The sequence below is a fragment of the Peromyscus maniculatus genome, chromosome 13, assembly GCF_049852395.1.
Source record: "Peromyscus maniculatus bairdii isolate BWxNUB_F1_BW_parent chromosome 13, HU_Pman_BW_mat_3.1, whole genome shotgun sequence".
Lineage (NCBI taxonomy): Eukaryota > Metazoa > Chordata > Mammalia > Rodentia > Cricetidae > Peromyscus > Peromyscus maniculatus.
The window spans coordinates 35,468,118-35,492,404 of record NC_134864.1 but is presented as its reverse complement, the minus strand read 5'-3'; the positions used below and the strand labels follow the sequence as shown (position 1 = coordinate 35,492,404).

The 24,287-nt window shown below is 43.0% G+C and overlaps 1 protein-coding gene across 1 annotated transcript in view; it reads right to left on the bottom strand.

Moving 5' to 3' along the window:
* The window catches only part of Scg2 (secretogranin II), a 32,585-nt gene extending 14,662 nt beyond the window's left edge, over window positions 1-17,923 (bottom strand). The window contains exons 1-2 of the mRNA XM_076549982.1: window positions 17,713-17,923; window positions 4,513-4,639 (exon numbers count right to left, since the gene is read on the bottom strand). The gene's annotated coding sequence lies outside the window, so the exon portion shown is untranslated. The remainder of the gene's footprint in view (window positions 1-4,512; window positions 4,640-17,712) is intronic.
* Window positions 17,924-24,287: the final 6,364 nt, after the last annotated feature.

Here is a 24,287-nt window from a genome sequence, read left to right as displayed (position 1 = left end):
TGAACTGGTATAGGCGATAAAAATTCTCAGGTTAAGGCACTGATATAAACCTTTTATTTAGGTTTCATAAGACATTTGACACAGAAAAAAATATTAATAGGACAGAACGTAAAGTAATGCTCAGACAAAGTAATGCTTCAAGTGTCTGATTTTTCTGGAAATATTGTTTTATATGGTAGCTTAACCTTGGATCCAGCTTAAAGTCCTTTTTTTTAAAATTCAAATCTATCAATTATCTATTCTTCCTTCATTATTCTTCCTGTATCCAAGACATTAAATGTTCTAGGGCTTCAAAATAAATCTTTAAAGGAACAGTTTTGTTCCACAGCAAAATGCCCTGGAGAACAAATTCATTAGTGATTCAGTAGCGATTTTCTAGGACTGAAGGTAGAATTCTGGATTTCTGTCTAGCGGTGTGTCCTTAAGCTGCTTCCTCAACCTCCCTGAGCCTCAGTTTCTACATTTGCCAAATGAAGGACATATTAGCAAGACTGAGGGCCTCAGAGGATGGCTTAAAGGACTCAATTATGCAAGCAAGGTAGGGAGGCTTTGGAAAGTTCCAGGCATTCAGCAGAGGCACACCTAATCATCATTCATCTCCCACTCCCAGAGAATTCACTGAAACAGGGCCTGCTGTACCTGAATGTTAAAACTGTAACCAACCTAGAAAATAATTTCCTTGGTACTGATGTGATTAGAATCGATTTCCGGACTCAGGCTAGCCACCGGCAACTTCTCCTCAATTACAAGCAGGAAAGGGAGAGACGTCTGCGTGATGGCTGGAGGCAGGCTCCACTCTCTGGCATGCGGAGGTGGTGCATCTTGGGGAGGTTGCCGAGGGTACAATCGGCCTTGACTTCAGCCAGGCTTGGCGTCAGAAGGTTGGATTTTTAAGTGAAAACGCAAAGCTAAGTGAGTCACGCTCCTCTGGGGCTGTGTGCGCAGCGCCGAGGAATCCGAGGCAGAGATGAATGAAAGCGAGCGAGCCCCTCATTCAGACCCCTCAGCCCAAGGCCGGCTTCACGGCTTTAATCGTCAGTCTCTGTATAGCCTGACTTGGGGGAAGCAGTTTGCTCATTACACATTCATAGAGACACAGCCATTCATTACATTTCTCCCCTGGCTCTGTCCTAATGAGGCTCCGGAGCAAGGCTTAAATGTCACGACGCTTTTGCGTCTTCTGAAGGAAGAGATACAGGATGCTGATGACGCAGTCACACTGAGTAACGGGGAAGAGACCTTGCACACCCCCCTGGGGATGATAGCCATATCGAAGACTGCCAGTCGTGTTCGCTGCTCAGCCAATTAGAGGAGTCTGGGTGAATGAATCTCTTCAGAGTCCCTTTTTGGGTTTCTGTTTCCTGATCCTAGCAATACAGTCTCTAAATTACCTGTGTCTGGCTGGCTAGCATCCATCTGTTGAAGATGGAGACAGGTCTTTTCGAAATAGCAACCCAAAGCGAGATAAATTCCTATTTTCCTATTGGAATGGTGGAGTTCTTCCCCTTAAACTCTGCTTCATTAATTTCCATCTTTGCCAGAAGCCAAGAATCATTCATCTATTAGAAGGAGAGAAACAGTTAACGGGCAGGCTTTGGTGCCAGCCTGCCTGGGTTAGAACCCTGCCTCTGTATTTTAAGCAGTGAGGAGCCCTGAGCCGCTTCATGATTCTCTGTGTGCCTCTGTTCCCTTTTCTATGAAACAGTAATCATCAGAATAGGAGCTTCGTGGGGTTTTGTACAGCTTCAACAGCACAGCAAGCATTCGGTAAATACAGCATGATTATTACAGAAACACGGTTAATGATGATTATCTTTGTGCCAATGTGCCTAACATGCATCGTATTAGGATACAGGGTGGGAAGAGTGGAAGGCTGTTAATCACTGCGGTCTGGGGCAAATGTGCAAACAGAAGCAGTGATGTACAGGGACACCATGACTGGTGTTGCCTAGAAGGGAGGGAGATACCAGGGAACCTTTGAATATGGCCATCAAAGCTAGCCAGAAGCTGGCCTGGAGGATAGAAACGTGTGTTTCATCTCAGCTTCCCTCGCCAGTCCGGGTCTAGTCCCACTCAGTACATATGAGTTCTGAAGCCTTCTCTCGGGTCTACACCTTTGCTCCCCCAGCTGACCTTGCGTATTGCAGGAGCTAGCTGTTGCCCTGAGCCCAAACATATCAAGCCAAGTTTTTAAAAAAGTGTCCAGACTTTTGACAGAGAGGTCATGGTATTTTGTCAATATATCCCAGTGTTTGGGCCTTAGAATTTTCTCCTAGCGTTTTTACCAAGTAGCCATAATGGAACACTAACTGCTTTTCAGAAATTCTTAGGTGAGGAAAAGTAAAATGTGTCTGTAATTACAGCACATGTTTAATAATTTTAATATGTGCTACCTCTTTTATAATTACTATATCTTTACAGATAACCTATTGAGAATATATAGGTTATAGGTTATATATAATATTATTGTTATATATAATATTATTATTATATATAAGTTATATTAACTTACCATTTTGAGATTTAAAAAAAAAGATTGATGATTTCTTATGTTCATGCAAATACCATTATAACCTTGTTGATGGGAAATTGGGGCTCAAAGTGGGTCATGAATAGACAGAGGCAACCTGTGGTCAAACTATCTAGTTTTGGTTTTTGGAAATATCTCTTGACCCTTCCTATGCCTGTAAGGGTACTGGGGGCTTAAATGGAGTCCTAGGTAAGGCACCTGGCACCTGGGCAGGTTGCAGTGTCCTTTTGTCTGTAACAAAAGGTGAAGGAAGGAAGGTACCATCCTTCACCTTCCAGGTATAATCAGGCCATCCCACTTCTAGGTAATCAAGGGGTTGGGGAACCAGGAACTGGGCCTCATGGCAGGTACCCCAGGCAGAACACCAGATCTGGCTCTTTTCCAGAAATTAGAAAGAAAGAAAGAAAGAAAGAAAGAAAGAAAGAAAGAAAGAAAGAAAGAAAGAAAGAAAGAAAGGAAGGAAGGAAGAAAGAAAGAAAGAAAGAAAGAAAGAAAGAAAGAAAGAAAGAAAGAAAGAAAGAAAGAAAGGAAGGAAGGAAGGAAGAAAGAAAGAAGGAAGGAAAGAAAGAGAGAAAGAAAGAAAGAAAGAAAGAAAGAAAGAAAGAAAGAAAGAAAGAAAGAAAGAAAGAAAGAGGCATTTTTTCAGTAGCAGTTCAGCAGAAGGCTAGATTGGAGCCAAGAAAGTCAACCTAAATCAATCATGATGGCTCAGGGAGGTGGCCAGGAGGGAGAGGCTGAGCAAGAATGTAAATGAGCAGACTATGCAAATCCAGCGTCCATGAGAAACAGAACCTGGAAGGGCCACTGAGGTACAAGACAGGGCAGCTGGCAAGGATATTTACTTTGATGTTGCTTTTCTCTCCATGGCTGCTTTTCTCCCCCTCACCCCCATTCTTGCCATGCAGCCCATGCTGGTGCCAAACCCAAGATTCTTCTGTCTCCTGAGTAAGCATTAAAGGCATACGCCACCAGGCCCATGGGGCTCCTTGTTGGCTTTCTACAGATCTAGAGTAAGCCTGTCAGGTTTGCTTAAAGTGACCACTAAGAAGTTGACAAAAACTGCCAGGGCAAAGCATAAGAAAAACATCAAGTAAAGAATAATGTCAAGAGCAGCCCATGGGTGATGTCACTGACAGCCATTTCCCAGGAGGCATAGGGATTGGGTTGTTTTCCAAGACATTGCGCTGGTACTGTCTTTTCCTGAATGCCCCAGGCCAGCTGCAGAGAGCTGAGCATCATGTTATTTGTACTGAATGTCAACAGGAAACCTTAGCACTCTTGATATTATGTCTCTAGCATCCAATGCCACTATTTTATTCAACTTGAAAATGTGGTTGGTTGGTGACGTAAATTTAACCTTGATGATTTGGTAGTCATGTTTTAAATAAGTCGATTCTCCCAGGAATAAATCTATATCTAACTGGAGATTGCTGGACCACACTTGTGGGCTTCACATAACCTACTTGATGAATATTCTTCCTCCAAGTCTCTCACATACCCTGGGAATCTCGGCTAAAAACACTTCCCTCCCTCAACAACCATTACTGATAGTAGCTACAAAATCCAGCAAAGCAGTGATTGGCTTTGCTACATTCAGATTTGCATTGTTTTTGTGACCGCCTTTTTTTTTTTAACTGTGCAGTCAACTCCAACCAAGGCTACAGGCCTCTTTATGAAGGGAAGAAGAAGGGCGTGCATATATGCGTGCGTGCATGCATGCATGCGCGTGTGTGCGTGTGTCTTGGGAGAGAAGGACTACACCTAATCTTGACCCATATAAGCCTGTTCATCTATGCTTACATCTTAGACCTCAGACTTCGGCTACCTTCAGTAACAACTACATTGAAACTACGCTGTGAGAGGGACAAGACGTGCCATTTTAGGTGACCTTCCGCTCATGCATGCTCTCATTCACTCATTTGCCTGCCGATTAAATTATTCAGGAAGACACCATGCTACCTGCCTGTGTGCTTAGATCTTACCGAGGGGGCTAGGCCTGGGCAGATGCATCCAGTGGGTGATAAAAGGACGGAGGCTGGAGCGCTGGTACGCACCAGCGGGATGAGGACGCATCATGGAGTCGTCCGGGCTTCATTATTGTCAAACATTCTGAGGAGAGAAAGGAAAATAAATGATAACAAGAGGGGAAACAACTGGGGCAGCTGTGTGCGGAATGAATTTGCATTTTAATGAGAACATTGAATGCCTCAAGCCAGAACTTTTAACTAAGCTGTAAGTTCAGACTTTTCAAGCAGCTTGAAACATGAGAGACATCCCATCACGTTGGCTGGGGTGACATCAGCTTCAAGACCACCCTCCTAGGGAAGATAGCTCACTGCTGGAAAGGAATCTGGCCCAGCCCTACCAAAGGGATTCTTATCTCTACACATAATGAAAAAGACGGTCGGAGTTGTTTGGCCTGAAATCTCAGGCTGGCATGCGACAGAAGAGGGACACAGTGCCCTGTGCCCTATACGATTCTGGATCCCTACCCCTGTAGAGTTCAGGAGACATTTTGATGGGGAGTGTTTTTCCGTTGTCTTTTGAAGACAGGATCTTGTTCTAGCTCCCAGCTAGTCTCCAACTCCTTAGTAGCCCAAAGATGACCTTGAAATTTTAATCTTGCTGCTTCTTTTTTTTTTTAGTCCCAGAAAATATTTATTGAGTTAGAGCTTCATGTATACATGTACTGTATTTTTATCAAATTCAACCTCATTGTTTCCCCAATTTTGTGTTCTCTCTCTCTCTCTCTCTCTCTCTCTCTCTCATCCTCCTACTTCTTTAATGATGGGATTATATGTGTAACCCTCTGGCCCCAACCTTGGCCCATGTCTGGTTTATACAATGCTGGAAATCAACCCCCGAGCAACATACATGGTAGGCAAGCACACTGCCAATTGAGCTACACCTCTAGTCTGATATTTAACATAGCAGGAGTGCATTTCCAGGCTGCTGACTTCCATCTGTGACTAGACCGCTGGCCAGGGGAGGACAAATAGTGGGGGGGGGGGAGGCTCCAGCTGTCATGGCTACCAAGAAGAGCCTCTGACACAACCCTTACCCTCCTGCATCTCCCTTTCCCACAACCTCTTTCTCTGCTTTTCACTCAAAGCTCAAATTGAAGTAAAGAACCTTGAATTACCCAGAAGGCAGTTAAATGGAACAGCTCAGGTTGGGAGGTCCCAGGAGCACAGGCAGAAGGTCACATTCTTTCTGTGTCTTTAAGCACAGGACTCCGAGGAGGAGGATGAAACTTCAGCTCCTCCAACTTCACAATTGGACACATGGAGCTATTTGCCTTATACCTAATTGTTCCAGATTAGGGTTTGCCTCTAATTGCATTAAAGCCTTGCTAACTTGTTATCCATGCATTTTTAATGGGGGAAAGTCTGCCTCGTTTGAGTGTCGGGCTCCTTCGCATAGCAACAGCTCATTTCTGAGCTGGCTCGTCTGGGGGGGGGGGGAAGAGCCCTCCCTGCCCGACAGAGCAACCACTCAGCAAGCCATGCAACTTCCTGCAAGTTCAGATCATTTAGAAATCCCAAGAGAATCTCCTGCCTGTCGATGTCAAGAGAGAACCCCGGGTCTGACCTCAAAAGGAATACGGTAGTTCAATTCTGGAGAAAATATGAGTGACCATGGCCTGGGTTTAGATCACCCCAAATATCCTACTCCAACGTGGAAACAGTTTCAAAAAGGTTTTTTCAGTAACAGAAAAAAGAAAGTTAATCAAGACACTTTTCAAACACATTTGTGGAAACATCAAGTAAAGGGGTTGTAACAACATGGGGAGATCTCTACCATGGACCTCCAACGCTGGCTGATGACATACATCCTCAGTTATTACGGTTTTGGAAGCTGGGAGTCCATTTATACATTCCAAGGACTTATCTAATAGCCATAGACATTAAGACACACAAAGAAATGAGTGATAAATGACTATTGACAGGGGTAAGTTAGGCTAAGATATTTGGCTCTAGACCTGCAATATTCCAAGCTTCCCACAATTCCTGAGTTTTAATCAAGTCAATGAGTGTGGAGGCCCACAAAGGTTTCCTAGTGAAATCTGAGCTTGCTTTACCTACCAGGGCTGCATTAGAGGATTGCCTGACCACATATGTGGTTACCAGGTGATTGGAAGGGTCTGAACTTGGCTGTACTAGGGGGAGGTCCCTTCTTGCACCCCTTGGCATTCCTAGAAAAGGTCCTTTAGAAGAGACAGAAGGGACCAGTGGATATTGATCCAGGCCCTCCGGAGGCTGTCCTGTGTTTCTATGTGTTTCTCTCCCCTCTATCATTCTATCTAATATCTCTTATCCCTCACTCCTCAAGAGTACCTGGTCTCCCAGCTGGGCTCCCACAAATGAGCCTCTATAAAATGTTCAGTGTAGGGATGATTGGCATTTAACGGTTGAGGGAGTCAATTTTTTTTAGTAGTGTAGCCACTGATAAGTTGTTCTTGCAGTAAATCACCTCCCATCCATGCTTGGGTGAAAAACTAAACTCAGTGGGCAACACACCAAAAGAAGACATGAAAGCAGGAAGGCTGGTTGTTTGAATGTAATTGGCCCCGTGAGCTCACAGGGAGTGGCGCTATTAGGAAGTGTGGCTTTGTTGGACTAGGTGTAGCCTTTTTGGAGGAAGTGTGTCACTGTGGGGGCGGGCTTTTGAGGTCTCTTATGCTCAAGCTATGTCCAATGTCAGTTCACTTCTTGTTGCCTTTGGGTCAAGATGTAGAACTCTCAGCTCCTTCTTCAACACCATGTCTGCTTGCATGCCGCCATGCTTCCCGCCATGATGATAGACTGAACCTCTGAAACTGTAAACTACCCACAGTTAAATGCTGTCCTTTATAGGAGTTGCAGTGGTCATGGTGTCTCTTCACAGCAATAGAAATCCTAACGAAGACATATGGGAAGAAGAGTTTCAGGGGAGAGAGAGAGACAGAGACTGAGACAGAGACAGAGAGAAGGGATATGTAAACAACTGGTTCATTATACACATGTATGAAATTGTCAGACTGTAGGAAGGAAGGAAGGAAGGAAGGAAGGAAGGAAGGAAGGAAGGAAGGGAGGGAGGGAGGGAGGGAGGGAGGGAGGGAGGGAGGGAGGGAGGGAGGGAAGGAAGGAAGAAAAGGAGAAGGAATGAGAGAAAGGAAGGAAGGGAGAGAGAGAGAGAGAGAGAGAGAGAGAGAGAGAGAGAGAGAGAGAGAGAGAAAGTTAGTTCAGTGTAGGTGAGGCTTCAAGAACCACAGTTCACACTCCCTTAGATGAGACAACAGCCCCACAGGAGCTGAAATGGAAGGACAAGAGCCAGAGGATAGAGGATCAGAGGAAGCCCTGTCTCTGGCTGTGCCACAGAGTCAGCCAAAGGAGCAAATGCAGGCATGGCTGAGAGGCTGTGTGTCCAGTGGCATGAGACCTCGGGAACTTGGCCAACAGCTGGTGGTCTAGTGTCTAGAGGAATAGCAGCAGCACACAGCTCTCCAGAGAGGCGCTCTGCTCATAGCCAGGTCAGATGGGAAAACCAGCCTGCTGCGTCCTGAGCACCTCCAACTTAAAGCTTTTCAAGGAGAGGACCCTACTCTCTGACAAACGCCCCAGTCCTGCACACTGCCGGGCAGCCCTTCCGGCCTCTCAATCCTCACCTCTTTCCACCGTAGTCTTTATGTTCCTCATAGGTTTGAGGCTCCCTGCTCTTCTAGGACTTTTCATATGTTATGTCGCCTATGTGGAGTAGGACTACACACTCCTCCTTAGCTTATATATACAGCCCCTAGTCCTCATCTTGAAGGACTCCCAAAGGAAGCCATCCCTGACTTCCCAGGTGAAAGCAGTCTCCTTTTTCATGGACTCTCAACCCAATTTCTTATTGAATTTATAATATTTTCTTTTTTGATGTGCTTGATGCTCTAGAGTATAGGGCCTCGGTCCTCTCAGGGATAACTAATTCTTACAGACAGAAAAACATGGCTCGCCTGCAACCATGTCTTCAATGTACAAACCAACAACAAATCCAGAGCCTACATCTCTTTCTCTTTCATCAGACATTTGTGAATCAGCCCATATTCACGCCATCTAAATTATCCAAGGGCCGAGTTCCAGGCTACTATAGGACATTTTGATAGGCCAGAGAGCATCAGAATTACACTGACTACCCAATCCTAAGCTTACTTCTTATATCTACCCTGTCTTGACCATTCTTTCTTTTAATAACCCCAATAAAAGTTCTGGGTCTACCCTGCTCTCTCCTCCCCTCTCTCTCCTGGCCAATTCTGGGGCTTCCCTATGTGACTCTGCATGCTGTGCTATGCCTCCCATTTCAAGAGACCTCTAAAAACACCATCTCTTGGTACCTTTGGGGTTATTGATTCCAGGACACATTGCAAGTCGTTCAAAATCTGAGGATGCTTGAGTCCCTTATATGAAATAGCATAGAGCTGTTGAGACGGATCCAAGGTAAAGGTACCAGCTAACAAACCTGATGTCCTGGGTTCAATCCCACATGTGGAAAGAGAGAACTGACTTCCAGAGTTGTCAAAGCCACCCACCCCTACAAATTAGCTAATTAAAATGTAATAAAACGAGCCGGGCGGTGGTGGCGCACGCCTTTAATCCCAGTACTCGGGAGGCAGAGCCAGGCGGATCGCTGTGAGTTCGAGGCCAGCCTGGGCTACCAAGTGAGCTCCAGGAAAGGCGCAAAACTACGCAGAGAAACCCTGTCTCAAAAAACCAAAAAAAAAAAAAAAAATGTAATAAAACAAAATTGTTTAATGTTGTATATAACATACACAACCCCCCCATACATTAAAACCATCTCTAGTGATTTATCCTACCAAATGCAATGTAAAAGTTATGTAAACAGTCTTTACCCTGTACTGTGTAGTGCTATTTTATTTGTGCTCTAATTAATAAAGCTTGCCTGAAAATCAGGAGGAGCTAGCCACTAGTTAACTATAGAGGTCTGGAGGTCTGTACAGACAGGAAGTGATAGAGCTGGGCGGAGAGAGGAAGTGATAAGGCCGGATGGAGAGAGGAATTCCCTCTCTTTAGGCTGAGAATTTCATAGAGGTAAGAACTAGTGCCTGGCTGCTCTGCTTCTCTGATCTTTCAGCTTTCACCCTGATATCTGGTTCTGGGTTTTTTATTAAAAGACCGTCTAAGATTCGAACAACAGTACTATTCATGGAATAATGAGCAGAGATTAAATTTGCACATGCTCAACTCAGATAGGATCCTTTCCCTAAGCCTGTCCATCTGCGTCTAGTTGAATCCATGAGGAACCTGTAGATTAAACACTCAGAGACATAGAGGGCCCCATGTATAAACTTCTTTACATCTACCATTTCTTGCTCTTCACACCCTTACTATGTTGACTAAAATAAGTGTGAGGCACATTTTCACTCCTTTGATCTCATAAGACTTCTCTTAGTCATCCCCGTGACTTGTTTCTGTGTCTCCTTAAGTAGACTGGAAGCTTCCTGGGAGAAGGTCCCATGTCTGTCTGTGCTGACCTTCTTACCCTATTATGTAGCACTTCTAAGAGGCTCTACCAAAGAACAAATATGCCTGGTGCCATGTGAAGGACTAAATGTATCACGCCAGGAACCCCACTCTGGTGGATCAGGATGTGTATGAGTAAAGGCTTGCCAAGTGGGTAGGGGTCCAGTGTGCCTCTAAAATGGGAAAGGCTAGCTGTGACGATAGTTTGTGCTCTAACAAATAAATCTTGCCTGGAGATCAGAGGGCAGAGCCAGCCACTAGTTAACCATAAAGGCCAGGCAGTTGTGGTACCCACCTTTAATCCCAGTGCTTAGGAGGAGGAAACAGGAAAATTAGGCATTCAAGACCACCCTGGGCTACATGAGATTGAATCTAAAAGAGAACATAGAGGTGGTGGCTCACACCTTTAATCCCAGCAGTAGGGAGGTGGAGACAGGACTATAAGTCAGGTAGAGGCAGGATCTCAGCTCTTTCGACTGAGGAGTTGTTGGCTGTGGCTTGTTCCTTTGTCTTTCTGATCTTTCAGCATTTACCCTGATACCTGACTCTGGGTTTCTAATAAGACCAACTACAATCCATGCTACAGCTAGCTGGCTGATCCAGCTCTGGACTATACCACCGCCGCCACCCAGGAGAAACCAGTACAATTCCACTGCAGACAGGCACATTAACTTACTAGTAAAGGGCATCCATGAATAGTTAAAAGGTCTGGGGGATTTGGGGAGATATGGCTGCTCCAGCCAATGAATGAACAAGTATTTTAGTATGTCTCACTTTGAAGAAGTTTCAACAGACTTCTCAAACAGTCACAAACACTGTACCTGTGTGTCTTTACTAACATGGGTAAAATGGGAATGCTGCAATGATACCTGATTCAGAAAGAAGCTGAAAAAAGTGAGAGTTTCATGGGGCAGGAAGACAGAGGGCGCAGTGGCTAAAATGATTTGCTGCTCTTCCAAAGGATCAAATTCGTTTCCCATCACCCACATCAGACAGCTCACAACTCCAGTTCCAGGAGATCCCTCTTCTGGCCTTCAAGGGTACCTGCACTCAGGTGCACATATTGCCCCCAACACCTGACCCCTACACACACACACACACACACACACACACACACACACACACACACACACACACAAAGAAAATAAGTCTTTAAGAAACAAAGAAAGTATAGTGCTACTTTCTAAAGAGGAAGTCACAAATAGCCAAGACTTCAAATATTTGTGTGAAAGGAGACTTCTGTGTTCTTAGAAAAACCCTAAGCGTTTTCCTGCTTCAGGAAATGTGTCCACCAAACCTCAAGGGCAGTTAGGAGCACAATCCCATTGATGGTTGATATACTCCAAGTTGTAAAGTTAACAACCTCCTAGCTACTTCCAAGGCTTAATCACAAGATTCATGGGTGTCGTTTGTTTCTTTTCTTATAACCTTTAAAATGCGTCATAAAGGCTAAACATACTTCCTGTGCTGTGCAAGCAGCCCTGCCCTGCACTCTGACACAACAGATCCAATTAGAAACCGAGTATCCAGCACCTCTGACCCCATCAGTGGGAGGCAGTCTCTGGAGCTCCTGATTCTATTTCCAGCCTCAGGGATGCTGATGCTGAGCTCCAAGAGGTGACGCATCCAAACACCTCGCCTGGTGTTTTCTAATTGACAGACTGAGAGCATCATATCAAATATTCTTTCCCCCAAATCCAATTAAGTAGCTTGCTTCTCCTGGAAGGCAAGTTTATAAAAATCTCCTTGTAGCCCTGTTTTACTACTTAGCCACCACTAATAGGGAAGCATACTTAATTTAATGTGCGTGTTTTGTTTGTAGTCTTGCAAGATGGACTTGGCTGTTCCCTATACACATTTTTAATTTGCCTAATCTTGTTATGTTAAATTTCCCTTCCATGTTTTGTTTTGGTTTTTGTTTAAGACAGGGTCTCATGCATCCCAGGTTCACAAGAATTAACTGGAATTTCTGATCCTTCTTCCTTTCCCTCCCTAGTGCTGTCACTAAAGATACGTGCTGCCTTGCTCAGTGTCACATTTCCTGTTCGGTATCCACTCAGCATTGTGTCCCTGTGGTTCGTCCAGGTTGCTCTACGTGGATCAGATTTGCATGGAGGAGTGTGAATACGGAGGGCCTCGCTGGACCACTGGTCCAGTGATGGACTCAACAGCTGATTTCAGCCTTGTGTCTCCTCAGGGCTGCAGAAGCATCTCTGCATGTATGCTATCTGCATGCACCCCTGCTTTTCTAAGGGCCAAATTGTTCCCCCAGAGGCTCTCAAGAGCTCTTCTTTCTCACATTCTTTCCATTCTTGACAACTGGTGGCATTTTCCAGCCTCCTCCTTTTGTCAACTTTATACATGTAAAGTGATATTTTGTTATTTGGGTTTGCATCTATTTGATTGCTAATGATTCTCAGACACTTTCCATGGGTTCAATGAACTGCTGATTTTCCTATTTATACTCTTCAGCTATGGTTATTTAGTTTGCTACTTGATATGGTGGGAACAGCATGTCAAGTTCTAAATATTGAACCTATTTATCTCATTATGTCATCTATCAACTTCATGTATACTATCTTTGCAAGAAATGCTTCATTTATCATATTTATCCTTTTTATACTAAAGTATTCATTGAAAGCTTTGTGTAAAAGGATTTCCCATATTCTTGTGTCAATAAGAGAATCTACTTCTCCCCACCCCCACCCCCACCCCACTCCCCCACCCCCGGGTTTCTCTGTGTAGCGCTGCCATCCTAGAACTCTGTAGATCAGGCTGGCCTCAGACTCAGAAATCCTCCTGCCTCTGCCTATCAAGTGCTGAGATTAAAGGCAAGCATCACCACCACCCAGAGTGAGAGTCTATAATTCTTAATAATCCCTTTCACGCCCACCACTTAGTAGTAGTAGCAGTTGCAGAAATCCATAGACTAATCAGGTTCTCCTGTCCCAACCTCTAAGCTGCCAACTTCCTGTTTGCTTCTGGTGCCGCATTCACCTGATGCAGAGTTCTGTACATTCCTGGGTTGGCACCAGTCTCCCCATTGTTGGATTCTACTCTAGATAATCTGTTCTTTGAACACGTCCCAATTTTTATTATAGTGGTTTTTATAATATAGCTCAATATTCTCTCAATCAAGAGAAGTGTGTACTGAATATTTTTAAGAAATTTAGGCTTCTTGGGTCTTCTTGGTAAACCAATCTTACAGAGGCTTAGCAAGTTGTGTTTAGAGCACACTAGGGTGATGAATGGCATTCCATTGAATGTAAAGATTAATTTTGTGAGAACTGATATCTTTACAATATTCAAACATCAACATTAACATAAATACCTCTTCATTTATTTATAGAATTTTAAATGTTCTTAATTAAAGCTTGATAATTCATGCTTTTTGCATAAGTTAATTCTTAATTACCTTATGGATTTTGTTACTAATATGTACGGTATATTAATTTCATTATACTTGGTGCTTGTCTAGAAACTCTACTGTCACTGGAGTTCAAGCTTAAACCCTTAAACACTGAACCCTTGATTAATTTGAATAGTTTAGATAATGTACTTGTTGGATTGTTTTAAGTGGATAGTTATAATATTTAAAAATAGTGGTAACTTCATTATCTCTACATTCTTACACTACACTATGTGTAGTGACACCTGCTTATTGTCCAGCACTTGCTATGTAGACATGTAGAGTAGAATGAACTTGAACGTCTGATCCTCCTACCTCCACCTTCCTAGTGCTGGCATCAAAGTCATGTACTACTCTGCCCAGTGTGACATTCCCTGTGTTTTATCCATTCATTATGTCTCTGTGAGTTTATCCAAGTTGCCTGATGCAGGGATAGCAGAATCAGTAATATAAAACCATTATCACCTACACAGGGAGTTTGAAGTCAACCTGAAGTACATGAGAGCCTAGCTCCCTAAATGAGCTCATGGAAGAGGCATTTGGCTAGAGATAGGAGCTAGTGAAGATGTACACCATAGCAACCCAACATCCATCCTTATTTTGGGAAATCTCCACATAAGTAAGAGGCAGATTTAGGAAACAAGGTACATTTTTTTGTTTGCTTGTTTTCTTAATATAATATTTTTGTTAATTCTTTGATAATTTCATACTTCCATACAGCATATTTTGATCAGACTCGCCTCCCATTCATTCCTGTGACTCATGGATTCACCCCTCACACCTTTTCCAACTTCAAGTCATCTTTATTTTTTATAACCCACCAAGTCCAGTTCACACTGGTTATATATTCATGGGTGTGGGACCACCCACTGGAGCATGGTGGACCTACCAGGAATCCTACCTCCTACAGAAGTCATTGACTGTCAACAGATCCTCAGTTAGAAGGTGGAGGCTTGTGAATCCCCTTTCCATTCCATGCTAGAATACTGATTGGCTTGATCTTACGTCGGTCTTGTGCAGGCAACTGCAGCTGCTGAGTTCATAAGTACAAAGGTTTTTGTCATGTTCAAAAGACACTGTTTTGAGCCAGGCGGTGGTGGCGCACGCCTTTAATCCCAGCACTCGGGAGGCAGAGCCAGGCGGATCTCTGTGAGTTCGAGGCCAGCCTGGGCTACCAAGTGAGTCCCAGGAAAGGCGCAAAGCTACACAGAGAAACCCTGTCTCGAAAAAAACCAAAAAAAAAAAAAAAAAAGACACTGTTTTGTTCATCTTCCCCAAGATCTGGCTCTTACAATCCTTTTGCCCCATTTTCTGTATTGTTCCCTAAGCCTTGGGGCAGTGGTGTGATCTAGATGTGTCATTCGTGGCTGAGCACTCCACAAATGCTTATTCTCTGTACTTTGATGAGTTGTGAGTTTCTGAATTAGTCACTATCCACTGTAAAAGGGAGCTTCTCTGATGAGGGCTGTGCTGGGTGGTTTTATGTCAACTTGACACGAGCTAAAATCATCTGCTAGAAGGTAGCATTTCAATTAAGAAAATGCCTCCTAAGTTTGGGCTATAGGCAGATCTGTAAGGCATTTTCTTAATTAGTGATTGATAGGGGAGGGCCCAGCCTAGTGTGGGTAGTGCCATTCCTGGTCAAGTGGTCCTGGCTTCTATAAGAAAGCAAGCTGAGCAAGCCATGAGTAAGCCAGTAAGCAGCACCCCTCCGTGGCCTCTGCATCAGGTCCTGCCTCTAGATTCCTGTCCTGTTTGAGTTCCTTGTCCTGGCTTCCTTTGCTAACTTCCATAAACAGTGTTATAGAACTGTAAGCCAAATAAGCCCTTTACTCCCCAACTTGCTTTTCATTTGTGGCATTTCACTGAGTCAATAGAACCCCCAAGTCAAGGGCTGAGAAATGCACTCATCTATGGGTACAGAGATATGTGCCAACTGTCTACACTTTGTAAAAACAAAGCCTTTCTCGAACTTGACTTTGTGGCATGTGACTGAGGCCCAGCCAATCAGATGTTCACACACCAAACTCCACATCTTGCAGAGGCTTTGAATGTAACACCAACAGGCAGAGACTGTCAGAAAGAGTGAAAGAGCAGTGGCATGGTGACAAGTGTCTGAAAGATGCTGATGCTTACCATCCATGTCATTAGATGATGTGGTGACCCTGCCTTGCTCTTGTCCTCCAAGCTCCTCTACTTCTGCATCCTTTTGAAACCCACCTCTCTAGTCCTCCATAATCCGAACGCCCCTTCCACTGACTGCTATGTACATCCATCAGGGGTTTATTTGCTGTTGGAACTCAAGAACAGTACTAGAATTTGATGAGTTATCCATTTGGACCTCGTGAGCCCCTAATCCTAGTGACCTTGAGTCTCTTCAGACTTGGACTCATCTCTCTGAGCCTTCAAGGGCATGGGTCCTCTGTTGTGTTTCCAGGTACCCTGCAATGCCTCTACTGCACCTCCACTTAAGAAACAAAAACCAGGAATTTTTTCCCCTTAGTTTCAGACCCAATTTCAGTACCACATCTGTCCATAACATGTTTTGTTTCTTCTTCTTTTTTTTTTTTTGTTTTGTTTTTTGTTTTTTTAACCTTCATAGTCTGGAGAAAAAGGGCCAGTACTCAAAGAAAACCAGGGAGGAAGACCATCAGTATTTACTGGGTACTCTGAGGCCACACCCTCAACATGGCCTGGGACTCCTCTCCACTCCTTGCTGACCTTGACTGACTCTAGGTGACTTTTTCCTACTACTCTGGTTACTTATGTGTTAATGTGGACCTTTCCTTTCTTCAAGAAGGTATTGAAAGTTGAATGTTATCACATTCATCTACTTTTCTTTATTATTCTTCTTGTGTGGTGGTATTGTGTTCCTCAAAATATTGTGCACCCTAATAAACTTATCTGGGGTCAAAGAACAGAACAGCCACTAGATACAGAGGCTAGAAAATGGTGGCACTCACACCTTTAATCCTAGCATTCCAGAGGCAGAGATCCCTCTGGATCTCTGTGAGTTCAAGGCCACATTGGAAACAGCCAGGCATGGTGACACACGCCTTTAATCCCAGGGAGTGATGGCAGAAAGCAGGAAGGTATATAAGGCATGAAGACCAGAAACTAGAAGCTTTAGGCTGGTTAAGCTTTCAGGCTTTGGAACAGCAGTTCAGCTGAGATCCATTTGGATGAGGACACTGAGGCTTCCAGTCTGAGAAAACAGGATCAGCTGAGGGATTGGCGAGGTGAGGTAGCTGTGGCTTGTTCTGCTTCTCTGATCTTCCAGCGTTCACCCCAATACCTGGCCCCAGGTTTGATTTTATTAAAAAGACCTTTTAAGATTCCTGCTACATTCTCTCATGCATTACATCCCGACCTCCATTTCCTCTCCCTCCACTCTCCCAGTCCTCCCAATATTTATCTTTTTTTTTCTGTAAAAAAAATTATTTTCTAGACTTTTCTCAGACCTCTGCGGATCCCTGCGTAATGACTTCTCAGGGGACCTCATAGCATCTGTGTACACAGAGGACTCAGCCAAACATAGGCTTTTGTATGGTTTCATTTTCCTGTCACTCCTGGACTCCCGTTCCTCCAATTCTTCCTTGGTTCCCAGAAACTCTGTCTCCAGTGGGCAATATTATTTAATTAGGGGTATTTGTCTACAGGCTTTAAGTAAGCTTTTCTAATTGCAAACGGCTTCCCATCACTTTTGCTCACATTGATAAGTTATTTAAATACCATGAATAATTCAAACTCTGGCTTTGAATTGTTAATCAGAGGAATCATGGCAGTTCAAGCACTCTTTAGCCATTTGATTTGATTTGCAGTGAGTTTGAAAAAAATTTAGAAAAGAAAAATACTGTGAAAGTTGACAGGAGTTCCTTACATAACTTCAGTCTCTGCCCTCAAAACAAAACGAGCAACTTCCCGAAGCTCTGCTGTTCCTCAAAGAGCCTGCCCCCCTTTTACAGTGCCTGGGTTCCTGTTGGTGGCTCTGGGCTCAGGGATACAGCAAGGACCAGCATGTTGCACATATGTTTGCATGTTCGCATCTCAGCTTTACATCCTCTTACTTTGGGACATGCTGGGGGGGGGGCAATGAAAATATTCCTTCCTCTCTAATAATTGTGTCCCAATTTGGGAGCAGTTCAGGTTTGCTCTTTATGCAAATATCCCTGGCTTCATCTGTGCCCAGCATATCACTCCCTTCTAGATCTGTACCTCCAGCTTCAGCTCTCCAAACAAGCGCCTGTCCACATGCATCCTTGACTGCCTACCTGGCTGGCCACTCTGATGTGCCATGCACACCAGCTGAGTCCCTGTGGCTCTGGTCCTTTTCCAATGCAGGGCCTTCGATGATGCTGAGGCAGCAGCCTGGGAAGTGGTTGAAAGCACAAACGGAGCTGTGTCAACCCAGGGTAAGTCCTGGCTCACGGCTTCCTGATGCTTTGGGATCTCAGCAGACTGCTCAGCTTCCTATGTGCCTCTGTAAAAATGAACATAATGATGCTAGTACCTACCTCATGGGATTGTTGTAAGTATTAAAAAGAGTTGCATTTCTAAGGCACTCAAAACCAGCTCCTTTTATATCACAAGCATTCTAGAAGTATTTGCTAACTACATGCAACTCTACCACTGGATGGCTGCTGGTAACTTCCCTCTCTCCATCTTTTGCTGCCTGGCTCATGCCCTGCCTTCGGCACACAGTGGTCCTCCCCTTTCTAAGTTATAAGTAACACACTGCCTTGACTGAGTTCTCTAGTTGGTATATGCCTCTGTATTTGGTCCTCTACTTATTTAAAGGTTTAATTATTTTATAAACTTGAGGCATACAACAAACTGGTTCAATATACATAGGCATGTTTAAAGGCCTAATACTGATGGATTAACCTAACTACCATCTTCCATATTTGTGTGTGTGTGTGTGTATGTGTGTGTGTGTGTGTGTGTGTGTGTGTGTGTGTGTGTGTGTGTGTCTAAAGCACATCAGCTCTACTCTCAAGGAAAGTTTGCAATATACAATATTAGGAACTATCATTTCCCTGGTGTACAATATATATCTCTAGACTTATCATTACATCACTGCAAGTTTATGCCCTTTGATCTACATCTCCCTATTGCCTCCTAGTTATTTGAAAACCCCCCTAGCTATGGACATGCCTGGATATTAAGTGGACTTCTGCTTTAAGTTTCAAAGATCAGGGTGTCAATAATTCCTGAACACTTGGTGCTAAGCATGTAGCAGACACTAGTGAATAGCAAAAAGTCTGAGTAATGTGCCAAATGCAGATGAAAAGGTTAATATGGTAGAAGAACATAAGAAGCGCTGAACCTATATATATAGACACATCCTCAGCCCTCTGGACTGCCTGTTGGAGCATTTTTCATGGTTTTAGGGTTTTTTTTTTAATCTTTCTGTTATCTTCTAGAACATACTCTCAATAAAGTATGGGTGGTGTACCAAATTACATGAGAAACTGTTTTAAGGAGCATGTACCCACTGCCCCGTCAGTCTTAGCTGATGTTCATACAGTTCTCACTCCATGCTTCCAACCATAAGCATCTGAGATGCTGCGTGAGTGTACCAGTATATAGGACAGGTAAGTTCAGAGATCTGTACTGTACAACGGGGAAACTGTGGGAGCCCGTTCTGGGGTTCCTCGTGGCTTTACCCAGCAGGTCCAAATAGAGGATGATCAGGACCACGGGCCTGAGTGCAGGTGTCTGAGATGGTCTGCACTTGGCTGTGCTGGGGGAGGAGGTCTTTTGCTCCACCCCTTGGCGTCTCTATAAAAACCCTGGGCCAGAGACAGTCGGGGCCTGTTGAAATAGGTTCCAGGCCCTCTCGAGGCTATCCTTTATTTTCTATCTGTTTATCTCCACAAGATTCTCCGCTATAAATCCTTCTAATATTTCCTGCTGCTCGCACTCAAGAAAACTCTGGGAAGCTGTGGGGGTGGTGGGTAAACGCCCCACAGAATGGCGCCTGAACAGGGACTAAAGAAAAAAGAAAAAAAAGGGGGACTAAAAAAAAAGGGAACAAAAAAAAGGGGGGACTAAAGACAAATGAACAGGGACTTAAGACAAAGTAATAGGGACTAAATATAAAGGAAAATAATAGTTTTATTACAGAGTTTTTGGTGAAAGTGCTGAGTTAGCCCTGCCAGTGGAAAGGCATGCCGGTGTTATGGAATATATATATATATTTATATATATTTTTTGGGAAGGCAGGCGTTTTATCCTCGAGAGAAAAGGAAAGTGGACTGGAAGGATGTCCGATGCTGCAGCGAAATTCTCTTCTGTCAAAATTTTCTATCTTCTATCCCTTTCTCAATTTCTATCTGTGATAAGTATAAGATATAGGGTAGTAATATAGTTTAGGAAAAACTTAGAAGTATAAGATTGTGTAGGAAAAAATAAGTAAGGCAACTAGACAGAAAAACTCAATTTTCTAACTTTGGGGGCTTTGAAAGCAAACTGGGGAAAAATCTTTCTTTGGGCTTTTCGGGTAGTAAAAAAGCTCTTCTTGGAGCTTATGGGGAAGGAAAAGTTTCCTATGGAAGCTTTTGACCTGGGGACAGCTGAAATGCCAAATCCAAGCCGCAGGAGAAAGTAATTTCTCCCTGAGGCAAAAATGGGGGTGTAAGAAGTCAAAGTTTAAAGTTGGGAAATTTTGGGAAAAGTTGGTCTTTCTCCTGGGGAAAAAAAAACCTTTCTCTTAAACTATAAAGCTTTTCTTGGAAAACTTGGGGGGAAAATCTCTCTAAAAAGCCTTAATCTTTCTCTCTTAAGAAACTTAAAAACTAAAGCCTTTCAAAACTCTCCCTCAGAAGGACAAAAATTAGAATCACCTGAAGATATTAGTATGGGGACCACCTGTGATTAGCTCTAAGGGAAAACAACAAATTTAAGACAGCAAAACCTCTCTAAGTTCTTTCAAGCTTTAAAAATCCTCCCTGCAATGCAGGAGGCAAGGGCAAGTTCCCGAAAACCTCTTCTAAGCTCTCTCTTTAAGCTAGTAAAAGACAGTGGGTCAGAGTACCCTGAGGGAAACGCTTGGGAAAGTGTGGGTGAAGAGCTACAGAGAGCCCAAAAGGGCAGGAAACTTTACCTGAGAAAAGCAAAAAAGCCAAGCTTTTCAGTTACAGCCAAGCTGAGGCATCAAGTGCTTTGTTTCTGAGTGAGCATTTCAGAATGAAAAGGTGCTCCTAATCTTCCTAATGCAAAGATCCCCTGAAGCAATGCAAACTGTTAGCATTGTATCCTCGCTTCGGACCAAAAACCCAGAGGTGACTGGCCAGCATCTCTGAGTTGGAGTGCATTTTGGGGATACTAGGATTCCTGCAGTTGTAAACTTCCTGGAGCACAGAGATGAGGCAGGAAGGTGCAGGACCCAGGGGAAGATTGCTAATGAACAAAGCAAGCTAAAGCCTGTGGGAACGGCACAGTTGTCCACTTTCCTACAAGTCCTGGGTTGAAAGGTCCACAACTACAAAAAAAAAATCGGAGAAAAAGCTTTCCTATTAGAGAAAGGACCTTTCTGGGAAAACAGTAAAGCTGAACTGGGTCTGAAGCAGTCGTGCTGCCGAGTCAGAACGCTGTCTGGGGAAAGAGTCCAGCCAGGGCAGAACAGAACTATCCATGAGTAAAGCTTTCTTTTCTGTCAGAGAAAGCATCTCTTTGAGAAAAGCTTTGTTTCAACTGACTCCCGATGAGATGAGGGAGTGTAGCCGTGAGGGGTGACTGCCTCTGGTATAAGCTCTGTCCTTGAGCACCCAGACAAGCAAATGCAACCCACTGGGGGACTGGGCCAGGTGAAGGCCTGAAGAGGCAAAGCACCTGTCCTAATGGGAGTTTAGAAATGGCAAAAACCTCCCTTGTTAGATTTTCAGTCTGTACGCAAACCACACAGACCCCGAAAACAGACAGAAAACCCCTACCTTCAGTAGCAGAGAAAGCCGCCACTGTAGTGTTGGAAACTGTTTCTTGGGGTAGAGGGGATAAACTGAGACCAAACTGGATACTGTCTGGGAGAAAGACTCTGAAGAAAGAGGGGACAGATTCCTCCCCAGAAAATGCATGACCTGACAAAGCTGCTAAAGTTTGAGGCAGATAAAGGGGGAGAAAAAAAAAAGCCCCTACCTCCAAAGGCAGCTAGCAGAGGTACAGAGCCGCAGACAGATACCTGAAGCTCTGCATCTGGGGAAGGAAGGAGCAAGCAAAATGAGATAGATCAGTGGGAGAAAATCTCTCTGAAGGAGCTATGGAAAAGCTGTTGTAAATGATCTTGTTTTTCACTGACTGGCTAAGGCAAGCACAAGCCCCGAGGAAAGTTGCTATCAGAAATGCCAGCCTCAATGCTGGCTAATGAGGCAGGTGCGGTTCTGATCCAGGGCCAGTGTCTGATGAAGTTGAGACACCTGTTAAAGCCAGCTGAGGAGAGACCAGAAACCTCCCAATGTGCCATAGCTGAAAATGTAAAGTGCTTGTTCAAATCTCCCGTTGCAAAAGCAAAAAACTTTGTTCAAACCTCCCAGGCAAGAATTTGTAAGCAAGTCTGGTAAAAGAGAACCAGTTGACTCTCAAACACGATAAGAAATATGGGAAATGATATAAGGGACTGATATTATTATGGACTGATATAAGGGAAATGCATTCTGGGAAAGGTAGTTTTTCCGCTAAAGATGGTGACATTGCCCTGAAACACTTTTGTCAGCTTGAAAATACGTTCATGGTAAAATTAAAATACAGCTTTTAAAAATAAGGAGGAAAATCGTCTAAGGGTTTAAGTGTCAGTCCCAATGAAAAATTGAAAGGATAGGGAACTAGGAGCTTCGCGGTTTGGGGCTCTGTTGGTAAAATGCCTTATTTACCCTAATAGCTGTGAAAAGTTTTTACGGTAGTGGGATGACAAAAAGCTACCTATAAGAGCAAATAAGCCACTTTAAAATCCTTAAAATAAGGGAAAGCAGTTTATACACTGAACGTTGTCTTAGATATGAAGAAACTTATGTTGAAATTAAAGTTCTTTGCCTTATTGAACAAACTACCTGCAATGAGTAATTCCTTTGCAAATCTAATAAGGAGACAAGGAAACAGGCATTCAAAAAAGAAATGACTGCTTTATAGATAAGAAACAAACTTCAGAAAAATCTAGCTGTCTTACAAAAGAGTTGCTTTACCTGAAAGTTCCTTATAAGAAATCAATGCTAAATATCACCGCTGCTAATAACATCAGGAGTTAAAGCTAATGAAGTGAAGTTTTTCAGTAGAGCAAACCAAAAGTGCTGCTGTAATAGAAACGTTTGTTTGAATTGAAGTTCTTAGGGGAGCCATTATGAATTTGGGTGAAGGGACAGCCTCTAGTTAAAAACCATCTACCGCTGACAGTACATCTCTGCCGGTTCGGAAAGGCCAAGAGAACTAGGCAACTTTGGGGTGTGGCTTTGTCCTGAGAATGTTACAATCCCCTAGCAACAAGTATCACAACTCTATAATGACAACACTCACTAAATCCCAGTGCTTTATAACAAAGCTGACTATAAACTCTAAACTTGAGAAATGATGTACGTACTTCCTGTCTAGTTAAGAGAATTTTTCTGATAGAGATGGTGATAATAATTAAGAGTAAGAAGTAGAGAGACGAATATAAGATATGTGAGTTTGTAAAATCCTGTCTTGTTAGATCTGTGTTAAGAAATCTTAAGGTGTTTGCTAAGTTAGATATATGCTAATGGTAGCCTATATAAGTTTGTAAAATAGATCAATAGAGTTCCTTTAAGAATATAAGCTTGTAAGAAGTATCTAAGGTAGTCTTAAGACATGTAGTAATAAGCTTGTAAGATGCTAGTTGTAAATGTAAGTTTAAATAAGAAATAAGATAAGTATATAAGAATTAATAGGAAATATATTTGCTAAAGTAGTTCTATAAAGTATAAATAAGTAGATGTTAATATGTTGTATGTGAGTTTGTAAAAATGTGTAAATGTTGAATATGAGTCAAAATGCTTTGCAAGGCAAAAAAATGTTATATGTGAGTTTGTGAAAAAGTGTAAATGTTAAGTGTGAGTCTATTAATGTAAATGGTGAAAACACCTGAGACATAGGAGATAGTGTCCTAGTAGACTGCAAAGTAGGCAGTCTAAATGATTTCAAAAGCTCCAGAAGCCGCTAAGAAGCTAAGAATGGCGGACACCAGAACCAGCACAAGGCATCCGCAGCTGAGATCCGTGGAATATCAACGCAGCACAGAAAAACCTGAGCTAACAGCAAAAACGGTGCAGTTTAAAATATTACTATAACTAAAAAGGTCTGTCTGTGAGAACAAAAGTTGCAGAGACGCTTGTTTGAACAAAAATTAACTGCAAAAAGTTTTGGTTGAGAAACGTCTCTTCATATTTGGAAGTGAAAGCCGGATACCAGAATTTATTTGTTTGAACTTTTTGAACTTAAAATGAGATAAAATTACAAAAACATTTTGGTTATGGATTTCTTCAAATTTGGAAGGCTAGTACCAATATTTATCATTTGAATTTTGGTACTTAAATGAAATGAACAATAGAGATTTCATTGCAATGGGACAATTTTGAGCTTCCTTATAGTAATGACCTAAGAACGGTTTTCTGGAATTGGGTTAAAAATGGAACTGTTTAAATGAAGAAATGTATTTCTACTTAGAATCAAGATGCAATTTTGTGTATGCATATATGCTTTATTAACTGGAGATTTATGAATTGTTTTGTGGAACTGTTTATGTAAAAATGGAATTACTTATGGAACTGGTTTTGTGTTACAAATGGAACTGTTTAAACAGAAAAGTTTGGGTTTTCTAACTAGGCTTGAGATTTTGCTT